This window comes from Taudactylus pleione, unplaced genomic scaffold (genome assembly GCF_031769625.1).
Source record: "Taudactylus pleione unplaced genomic scaffold, aTauple2 ptg000055l, whole genome shotgun sequence".
NCBI classification, from domain to species: domain Eukaryota; kingdom Metazoa; phylum Chordata; class Amphibia; order Anura; family Myobatrachidae; genus Taudactylus; species Taudactylus pleione.
In genome coordinates, this window is record NW_028284457.1 from 13712508 (window position 1) to 13722501 (window position 9994).

Here is a 9994-nt window from a genome sequence, read left to right on the forward strand (position 1 = left end):
AAGCGGGTGTTTACACTTGTTTATTATGTAATTGTGATCTTGAGGATGGGACTCTGCGCAGTCCTGAAACATCGATCAATTATTTATATAAAGAAATCTTTTGCAAAATCCTGGAGTGACCTGCGTGGGTTTGTACTTGATACTAAGTACTCTTCCAACTGTTTCTATATATATATAGATATAGATATATATATAGATATATATATAGATATAGAAAGGTAGGTAGACAGACAGATAGGCAGACACTAGTTTTTTGGTACTTATGACTCATCTTTTGCTGTGTTGCTAGTTATCATGCCTTGCATTGCATGTGTTGCTAGGGACCCACGCCCGGCGGTTGGAATCCCGACAGCGGCATCCCGGCAGAGGAGGAAATTCCAATTGTCCAAGGTAAGTATTCTCTAACCTAATTCTACCCCCTAACCCTTACCCTCCCTTAGGGGTAACTAACCCTAACCTTCCCCTCCATTGTCTAACCCTAATCCCCCCTCTAAGTGCCTAAACTTAAACCCCCGTCCCCGCCGCCTAACCCTAAGTCCCCCTGGGGGTGCCAAACTCTAACCCCCCCTTCCCCTAGCCCAACCCTGACCTCCCGGGGGGATGCCTAACCCTAAATCCCTCCTGGGAACCCTAAATCTAACCCTCCTGCTCTCAGCGCCCGGCGTCAGGGGCGCCGAGAGGGGGGGGAGTGGGTACAGATTACCCGAGCCTTGGCTTCCTGAGGGGCCCGGCGCCGCCCCCCCCTCACAGCAGCACAGCACACAGCAGTCTCCTATGTCTGTGGGGGGGAGCGATCACACTGATCACCCCCCCCCTGGCTTTGAGCAGAGCCGAGGGGGCTCAGAGCGCCCCCCTTCCCCAGCGCGTGCTGCAAAACTATTTTTTTACTTTTTCCCTGGAAAGGGGCATGGCCATCCCTCCTGCGATTAGAACATGCCCCCTATTACATGGGCTTGCTGCAGCTCTTGGCGGGCCTTCCCAGCATCCCTTTGATCGGGATGCCAGGCGCCGGTCTCTCGGCGTCAGTAAAATGATAGGCATCTAGATTTAGACGCCTGTCATTTAACCTTCACCGGGATTAAGCAGTCGGGAATCCATCTGTGATCATATGGTAGGGAATATAGACTAAGTTCCACTGGGGGCAGGGACTGAAGTGAATGGGCAAATATTCTCTGTAAAGCGCTGCGGAATATACGTGTGCTATATAAAAAACTGGTAATAAATAATAATAAATAATTAGATACAGATGAATCCAAATACATCTATTCTCCATGCTTAGTAAATGAGCCACATCAGTAGTACACACAGTAACAATACTCATTTAGCCTCACGGTCAGCACTCCCCTGTGTTGAATCAATTGTTATAGGCCCATAATTGGTGATTTTGTTTAATTTGTATACTACAAAATGGATAAATGTTTGCATTTATCTTTTAAAGAATAAAATGAAGATTTGAATAAAGCCAATAGTTTGATCAAGCAACACCAAAATTTTCCTTGGTAATTCTTTGACACTAGGGAGTATATATACTGAAGTTAGAGTTTTTAAAAGTGGAGATGTTGCCCATAGCAACCAATCATATTTTACTTAACATTTAACTAGCACCTTCTATAAGATAATAGCTAGCATCTGATTGGTTGCTATGGGCAACATCTCCACTTCTGAAAACTGTCACATTATTATTATTATTATTATTATTATTATTATTAATAATAATAATCGTTTATTTATATGGCGCCACAAGTGTTCTGCTTCGCCTTACAAAGTATATAACCAAAAAAGTGACTTACAATACAATACAATACAATGCAGGGCAAGGACATGGATAATGTACATTGATACATTGGTGGCCATAACACCCAAATAAGCAACAGAGCATAAGCAACCAAGTGTTAGGGGTCCTAGTGGTGAGTAAGAAGTAAATGAAAATAAAGTCAGGAGAAGCACAAGAGGGTAGAGGGCCCTGCTCGCAAGAGCTTACATTCTCAAGGGGAGGGGCAGACAGACAGGCATGATACAAATGGGGAAGACAGGGAGGAGGGAGCAGGTAGCAGCAAGTTAGGATGAGAGTTGGAAAGCATTGATGAAGTAGTGGGTCTTGAGAGCCCGTTTGAAGGATTGTAGAGAGGTGAAGAGTCTGATGGGAAGAGGGAGAGAGTTCCAAAGGTGGGGGGCAGCATAGCAAATTCTTGAAGGCAGGAGTGGGAGGAAGTAATCAGTTGGCATGAGAGGTGGCGTGCATTTGTTGAACGAAGATTGCGGACAAGAGAGTGAAGGGAGACTCATTATTTAAGAGCCTCTATAGGCTGTAGAGCAGGGGTTCCCAACCACGGTCCTCAAGGCACACTAACAGTCTAGGTTTTAAGGATAGCCATAGTTGAGCACAGGTGACTTAATTAGTACCTTAGTTATTTTGATTTAACCATCTGTGCTTAAGCATGGATATCACTAAGACCAGGACTGTTAGTGTTCCTTGAGGACCGAGGTTGGGAATCACTGCTGTAGAGCCTGGCTGTTGTGCCAATATAGAAGTGCTAAATGAAAAATGCAATTAAACATAATTTTGCCGTTATACCACCATTATTAGTTTTTATCTTCTGCTGCTATCGATTGTGAAGTGACCTCAACTTTTCTCCAGTATCCTGCAGGTAAATTAATACCAGGCATTGCTGCAACTTTATTTTGATGTGTGCAATAACCTACTGATTATTAGGTAAATCCGTTCCAGGCATTGCTGCAACTTTATTTTGATGTTTGCAATAACCTGTCAATTATTAGAATAATCCATACCAGGCATTGCTGCAACTTTATTTTGATGTTTGCAATAACCTACTGATTATTCGGTAAATCCATACCAGGCATTGCTGTCAAATATCTCAAGCATATGTTTTTTATTTTTTATTTTATTTCTTTAGTTTGTAGAGGTATAGATCCAGTTATTAGCTTTGTGGTATTTATTGTTTGTTTGTTTGATTTAATTTATTACTAGCCATCCAAGTGGGAGGGGATTGGGGGTTGTTTGTAATTATTGCATTCACATGCTAGGTGAGTCATTATTTAAAAGCATCTATAGGCTGTAGAGCCTGGCTGTTGTGCTAAATTAAAAGTGCAATTTAAACATAATTTTTCCATTATACCGCCGTTAAACTAAAGTCAAACAGAAGGATAACACTCAAACCCCACCAGAAATCTAAACAACATTTGGACAAAGTATCATCAAGAAATGCGAGTTCAAAAACAACTTATTCAATACAAGCATCGGATGCCAGCATTACCAGGACATTAATCACTGGACTCTGCTACTTGCTAAACTTTGTGCTAGCTCTCTGATTTCACAAAGACCTCAAAGTTTACTGTATTCTGTGCCAATTTCAGTTTTCTTCTTAGAAATAATGTCTTGTTACCTAAGTCCTATGCCTTGCCACATGTAATGTAGCTTCTAACTGTCTACTTTAACATTCATTTTCTCCACCTATTAAATCTCCACTTTTAGTCCCCTCAATAATAAACTTCTGTTATTGTGCAGACACCTTTTCTCCACTGTATTCTCACTTGATATTCTGCAAATCTCCTGCACTGTCACTCACATTCATACTTTATTAATTCTTCCAATTTTCCTCCCTCTATTCACCTCTGCCACACCATGACCATGTTTTTTTCCACTTCCCCCCTCACTCAGTGTCTATCTAATCCTCTGCTCTGCCCCCTTTTACCTTTATTCTTTACCCCTTGCCTCCTTCTACTTCCCTTATCTCCCCTCCTCTGTCTGCCTTCCTCCCTCTCCTCTCCCACTACTACACTTGCATTCTCTTCTACCCACCATGGTCCTACTACACCACTGCTAATCCCTCCTCCATCCCTCCTCATCCCACCTCCATCCACATCTCGTTAAATTCCCTCACTACTCACCGCCTAAAGGTTCCCTTCCCAGCACTGGTGCCTGCACAATCTCTCCACTCTATTCATCTCGGACCCCAAAATTAATCTCACATACTCTTTAGAGTAATCCAGAAATCTCATTCACATCTCTCCCACAAGCACTGTACCTTTATCCTGTGCCGTCTGGAATGCCAGATTGGTCTGTAATAAACTTGTTCCCACCTATGACCTTTTAATCTCCAACAAGTTGCATCTCCTAGCCATTACTGAAACCTGTATTTCACCTTCTGACACCACTTTTGCTGCAGCTCTCTCCTCTGGGGGCCTCACTTTCTCTCACACCCCTCGGCCTGGGGGTTGCCATGGTGGTGGTGTTGGGGTCCTTCTATTCCCTGGTTACACCTACCAATTTATACCCCCTGAACCATCCCTTACATTCTCTACATGTGAGGTTCATGCTATATGCCTCTTCCAACCAGTACACCTGCGAGTAGCTATCAGTAACCATCCCCCTGGCCCTCCCTCCAAATTCCTTGACAACTTTGCTTCCTGGTTCCCTCACTTTCTCTCCTCAGACCTTCCCTCCATTATCTTACATAACTTCAATATTCAAATTGATAACCCCACTGAATCCTCTGCTTCCAAACTTCTTACCATCACATCTTCTTTTGGTCTCTGCTAATGGACCGCCTCACCCCCCCCTTGTGTGTGGGCATTCGCTTGATCTGGTCTTCACTCACCGTTGTGATATTTCTTCCCTACTTGACTTGCTTCTCTCCCCTTTGCTCTCTCTCTCCTACCCTGAACAAGCTGCTTCACTATACAATGCCTCCCTTACTTCTGCTCTTGACTCTGTTGCTCCGGCAATCACTACTCACCCTCGCAGATCCACACTTCAACCCTGGCATTCCAAATGCACCAGATATCTGCAAAAGTGTTCACGAACCGCTGAGTGACAGTGGAGAAGGTCACGCTCTAAGGCAGATTTTCTCCATTTCAAATTTATGCTCTATTCTACAGTGCTGCCCTCTAAACAGTCATATTTCAAGCACCTCATCTCCTCCCAGTCCTCAAATCCCGAGCATTTCTTCACCACCCTGAACTCCCTCCTCTGCCCAACCCCTCCTTTAATTTCCTCATTGCTCTCTGCCCTTGACTTTGCTACCTACTTTACATCTAAAATTGACTCCATACGTCAGGATATTATATCCCACCAGTCCCCCAGCACTACACCTCCTCATTTCCTGGATCATCCATCCTCTTCCATTTTACCTATACTGACATACCGCTCCCCTGTATATGGAGAGAAAGTCATGGCCCTTATCCAGTCCTCCCCCCTTCCACCTCCCCCCTTGACCCTACAATTTCATGTCTCCTCCGTTACCTCTCTCCTTGTGTCTGTTCCTATCTTGCCCACCTCCTCAATCTCTCCCTCTCATCTGGCACTGTCCCTTCTGCATTCAAACATGCCCTTGTCTCCCCATTCTTAAAAAACCTACCCTTGATCCTAACACTCTCGCCAACTACTGACCCATGTCTTTCCTTCCTTTTGCATCCAAACTCCTTAAGCGTATTGTCTACAACTGCCTTACCACCTTTCTTTCCTCCCACTCCCTCCTTGACCCTTTTCAGTCTGGCTTCCATTCTCTCCATTCTACTGAAACTGCCCTCACTAAAGTCAGCAATGACCTCCTTGCTGCCAAATCCAAAGGCCACTACTCTCTGCTCATTCTCCTTGACCTTCCTTCTGCTTTGACACTGTGGACCACCCTCTCCTGCTGCAGATCCTTCACTCCCTTGGTCTACGTGACACTGCCCTCTCCTGGCTATCCTCCTACCTCTCTGACCGATCCTTCTCTGTCTCCTCTCATGGCTTATCTTCCCCCTCTCACATCCTGCACAGTAGGTGTTCCCCAAGGTTCTGTTCTTGGACCACTCCTTTTCTCCCTCTATATGTCCTCTCTAGGTGAACTCATCAGCTCTTTTGACCTCCATTATCATCTCTATGCCAATGACACTCAGATCTACATTTCCTCCTCTGACCTCTCTCCCTCTCTCCTCACTCGTATCTCCAACTGTCTCTCTGCTATATCTTCCTGGATGTCTCAGCAATTTCTTAAACTTAGAATCTCATTCAGAGTCTCTCGCTAGGGTGCGATCGCTCGCATCAGCAGTGAGCGAGAAAATCCAGAGCGAGTGCTCGCTCGCAGCGCACAGCGCAAGCGGGTAAACACCCACCACAATGAAAGCACACATCCCGGACCATGTAACAGGGCGAGCGAGGACTACAGTAATCTGTCGGACGCAGCCGTCAACCTACATGACCATCGTGATACCTTTGCAGAGTCTTGTTTTCTCATCTGGGCTTTCGATGGACCTTTTACTTGGTTTCGATGTGATTGCCATCACTTTTACTTGGTTTTGATGCGATTGCAATCAGCGTTAATTCGCACCTTGTTTTTTTTTTTTGTTTTCATCATTACTTTATATAGGCTGGAGTAAGCAAATTGGACTACCCCCAACTTGGTTAGACAAATTAAATATTGTTGCTCACAATATATATAGATATCGATATAAATATATATATATATTTTTATTATTATTTTATTTTTATTTTTTTAATTATTTAAACACCTTAAAAATGTACAAGTCTACCCAAACATTTATTCCTATAGTTCAACTTTATCAAGATCTGTTTTTATACATTTTTTGCCATTTAGATTTAAATAACAACCACCCACCATAGGCCTGAATAATTGGTGTGTATCCCTTTGCCACATTGCATTCTTTTCTGGTTCCTACATTACATATACATTGCATAATCACATCTGTAACATATGTACCTTCAGGTCCTTGGCCCAGCACTTCTTGGGGTGATGCAGCCCAATTACCACTTCCCGCGGAGTGAGTGGGTGAAAGCTCTTCTGGGATGGGTGGGGAGGAGTGGGTGAAGGAGCCATCTTCTGGATGGGTGATGTGGAGTGGGTGGGGGAGCCATCTTCTGGGATGGGTGGGGCCTCAGCTTGCCTCCTTCTTTGATGTAATCCTATGAATTTAGAAATTTGTTTTAAAAACTGACAATGGCCAAAAAACAACATATCCAGATCTCCCTGGTTTAGCAGAGCAAAGGCATGTTTTTTTTAAGTAAATTTATAAATAAAAGGGAATACATAAAGGCACCTGTGTCACCCATGTGGCAAGAATCCACAGACACAGCATTAATTGTAGCCTGACACTCAAATTGTCACACATCTTCTGCATTTAAACACATATGTCATAAACCATGTGGTTTTTCAAATAAACACACTCACACACACAAACTCACACACACCTAATGACTACAACAGTTGTGCTTATTTTTAAAAGACAGTATTAAAATTATGGGTTGCAACTTGTTGGCAGCCATTTTGTGTTTGAAAATAATTAGGCACACCTTAAAATGTGGAAAACAAACAGACCTTCAAAAGCAAAACATAAAGTATAAATACACACACAGGAAGGCATACACAACACATAGCATACATGATGCAATGCATATACGCATTACTTACTTTGGCGGTTGCCCGCACGCAGTTACTCCAGGAGGACCGGGGTCCGCCTCCGGAGATCAGACCACCAACGCTCCAGTTGGACCACCGTCCGGCAGAATCCAAGGCGCCGCAGCCTCCCTCGGACCTCCGCGTAAGCCCGCGTCCCAGGCGACGGTCCATTACCTCTGTCAAGATGCGGAGCTCCCGCCTGCAAAAGCTGGAGGATCTCATGATGGCAATGACAATTATTACAGTGTGCAAACTTTATATAAACTATGGTGCAGTCTGATTGGTTGGCCAAAATGGAGGATAAACACAGGACATTTGTTAATTTAATACATCTATAACAACACAACACCTATCAGACTCACCTCATTCCACAGATAGGATATGCCTGTGCGGCCTTTAGGGCACTCCCAACACTACGCAACTCCTTGAGAAAGTGTTTGGAATTGTGAGGGGTGCTTTTAAAGGGTGTGTTAGTCGCTTGTGCATTGCGTAGTGCACTGCGTGGGAGTGGCGCACAGTAGCAGGCGCGTACACAGATTGCTATAAATAGCAATGCCCAATTTTAAAAAATTTGCAGTCATGGATTCAGAGGAGGCCAATGAGGACTGCATGCTTGATATACCTGATTTTGTGGACGAATTTTAATTAGGAGTTGCTTCAGAAATTTAAGTAGTGGATACACTTCTAGATGAGGCTGAAAAAAGTGTGCCTGATCCCACACCAGATGATCCTCCTCCAGCACCTACAAACACATCACCTCCAAATGTGGCTGGCCCATCACATGGAATGATACAAGGTCAAGTTAAACCTTGTCGGGTTTCAGATACTCTAATCCAGTTGTCACTAACCAAATTCACTTTTGGGCATAATATTCCTTTGCATGATCGGAGAAAAATCTGGGTGAAATTTACAAAGATCATCAATCGGAAGCACTCCACTAATTTGGAGACCTCTTTTCTGCAAAATAAGTAAGTTTATTGCTTAAATTGTAAATTTTTCGTTACTGTACATCATTTTAAAAGTTTTTCTCTAGTTAACCAAACAAAGAAGTAGTACAACTGTAAAATATTTGTGAATTGGCCTCACTCCTACAAAAATGTTTTGCCTTTAAAAATAATTCTGGCGCACTTTTTCAAAAGGTGGAGTGACCTTTGCAGTCGACTCAAGTCGAAGCTGAAATTGTGGATCCAACACTTTAATGGACCATTGGGTCCCTTCCCTGACATCTTGGCTTTGACCAAAAGCCAACATCGACTTTTGGGGGCCTTAGATAGGAGGATAGCGCTGGAGACACAAGTATACCATCAGGAGCCTCCACAAGATGACCCACATGCTGAGTCTGGTAATTATTTGCATGCACCTGGCTCTGTATCTGAATTTATTTATTTTACTTTGTATTAATTGTTTTTTAATCACCCATTTTTTAGGCACTAACATGGCTGAATGCCTTCTGATGGATGGGGTGATGGCACAACCTTCATCAATTGTGCCTCCCCCATCCTCCACTGCCACCCTTACTGAAGTCATGGATGGACTTAGGGTGGCAGTGTTAAGACAAGCAGCAGCCATGGAGGCTGTCCAGGCCAGCATGTTGGAGCAAACCACTTATCTAAGGTCCATAAGCCAAGATGTCAGGGAGATTAAAGAACATCTGACTGGCCCAATAGAAGGTGGGGTGGACCAGTGCTCTGCTGTGGCTGGACTGAGCACCCAGCAGGGTCCACGACGGTCCACTCGGATCCGTAATTTCAGTTTACTGGAGTCTGCTGCAAAGAAGAAAAAATCTGATTGATGATCTTTAGTGAATTTCACCCAGAACTTTCCAAAATTATGTCTAAAAAGTGAATCTGGTTAGTTCCCCTGGAAGGCCCACAAGGACTATTTTGAATTTGTATTGTTCCATGTGATGTGCCTGCCACATGTTGAGGTGATGAGTTTGTAGGAGGTGCAGGAGGATCATCTGGTGGCAGCACAGGCACACTTTCATCACCCACATCTGCAAGTGTGTCCACTACTTCATTTTCTGTTGGTAATCCAAAACCAAATTTGTCCAAAAATTCATGTTATCAATTCCTACCTATCTATACCCTTCTAAAATCGATTCCTGCCTATACCTTCTAAACAATATTCCTTCCTATACCTTCTAAAATTGTCGCTATTCAGCGTAATGAGTCGCACAAGAAATAAATGCTTTCAGACTTTGAATGTGGTTCCAAAGCACAAAAGGATATTCAATATAAAAACAGATGGTTACACGCTGTGATCTAAATACAATTAGCGCAAATAAATCATACAGACCCAAGGTACAGTTGTTACATATGCACACGCTCTGGGCCCAGATACCGGCATCAGCATTAGGAACCTCCGTCAACAGCACAGCAAGAAAACTCAAGACTGGGGTCAGAGAGCGCACATATATACTCTTGCAGGGATAGGCAATACAATAGACAAGTTTGACATGAATCCATTGGTTCTTCTTAAAGGTGCTTTTGTTACAGGATAGTTCATAGGTCAATTCAAATAGACACAAACAGCCTCCAACCGCTCTTTGTGTCCTTTTTCCCGCTGCATGCTAA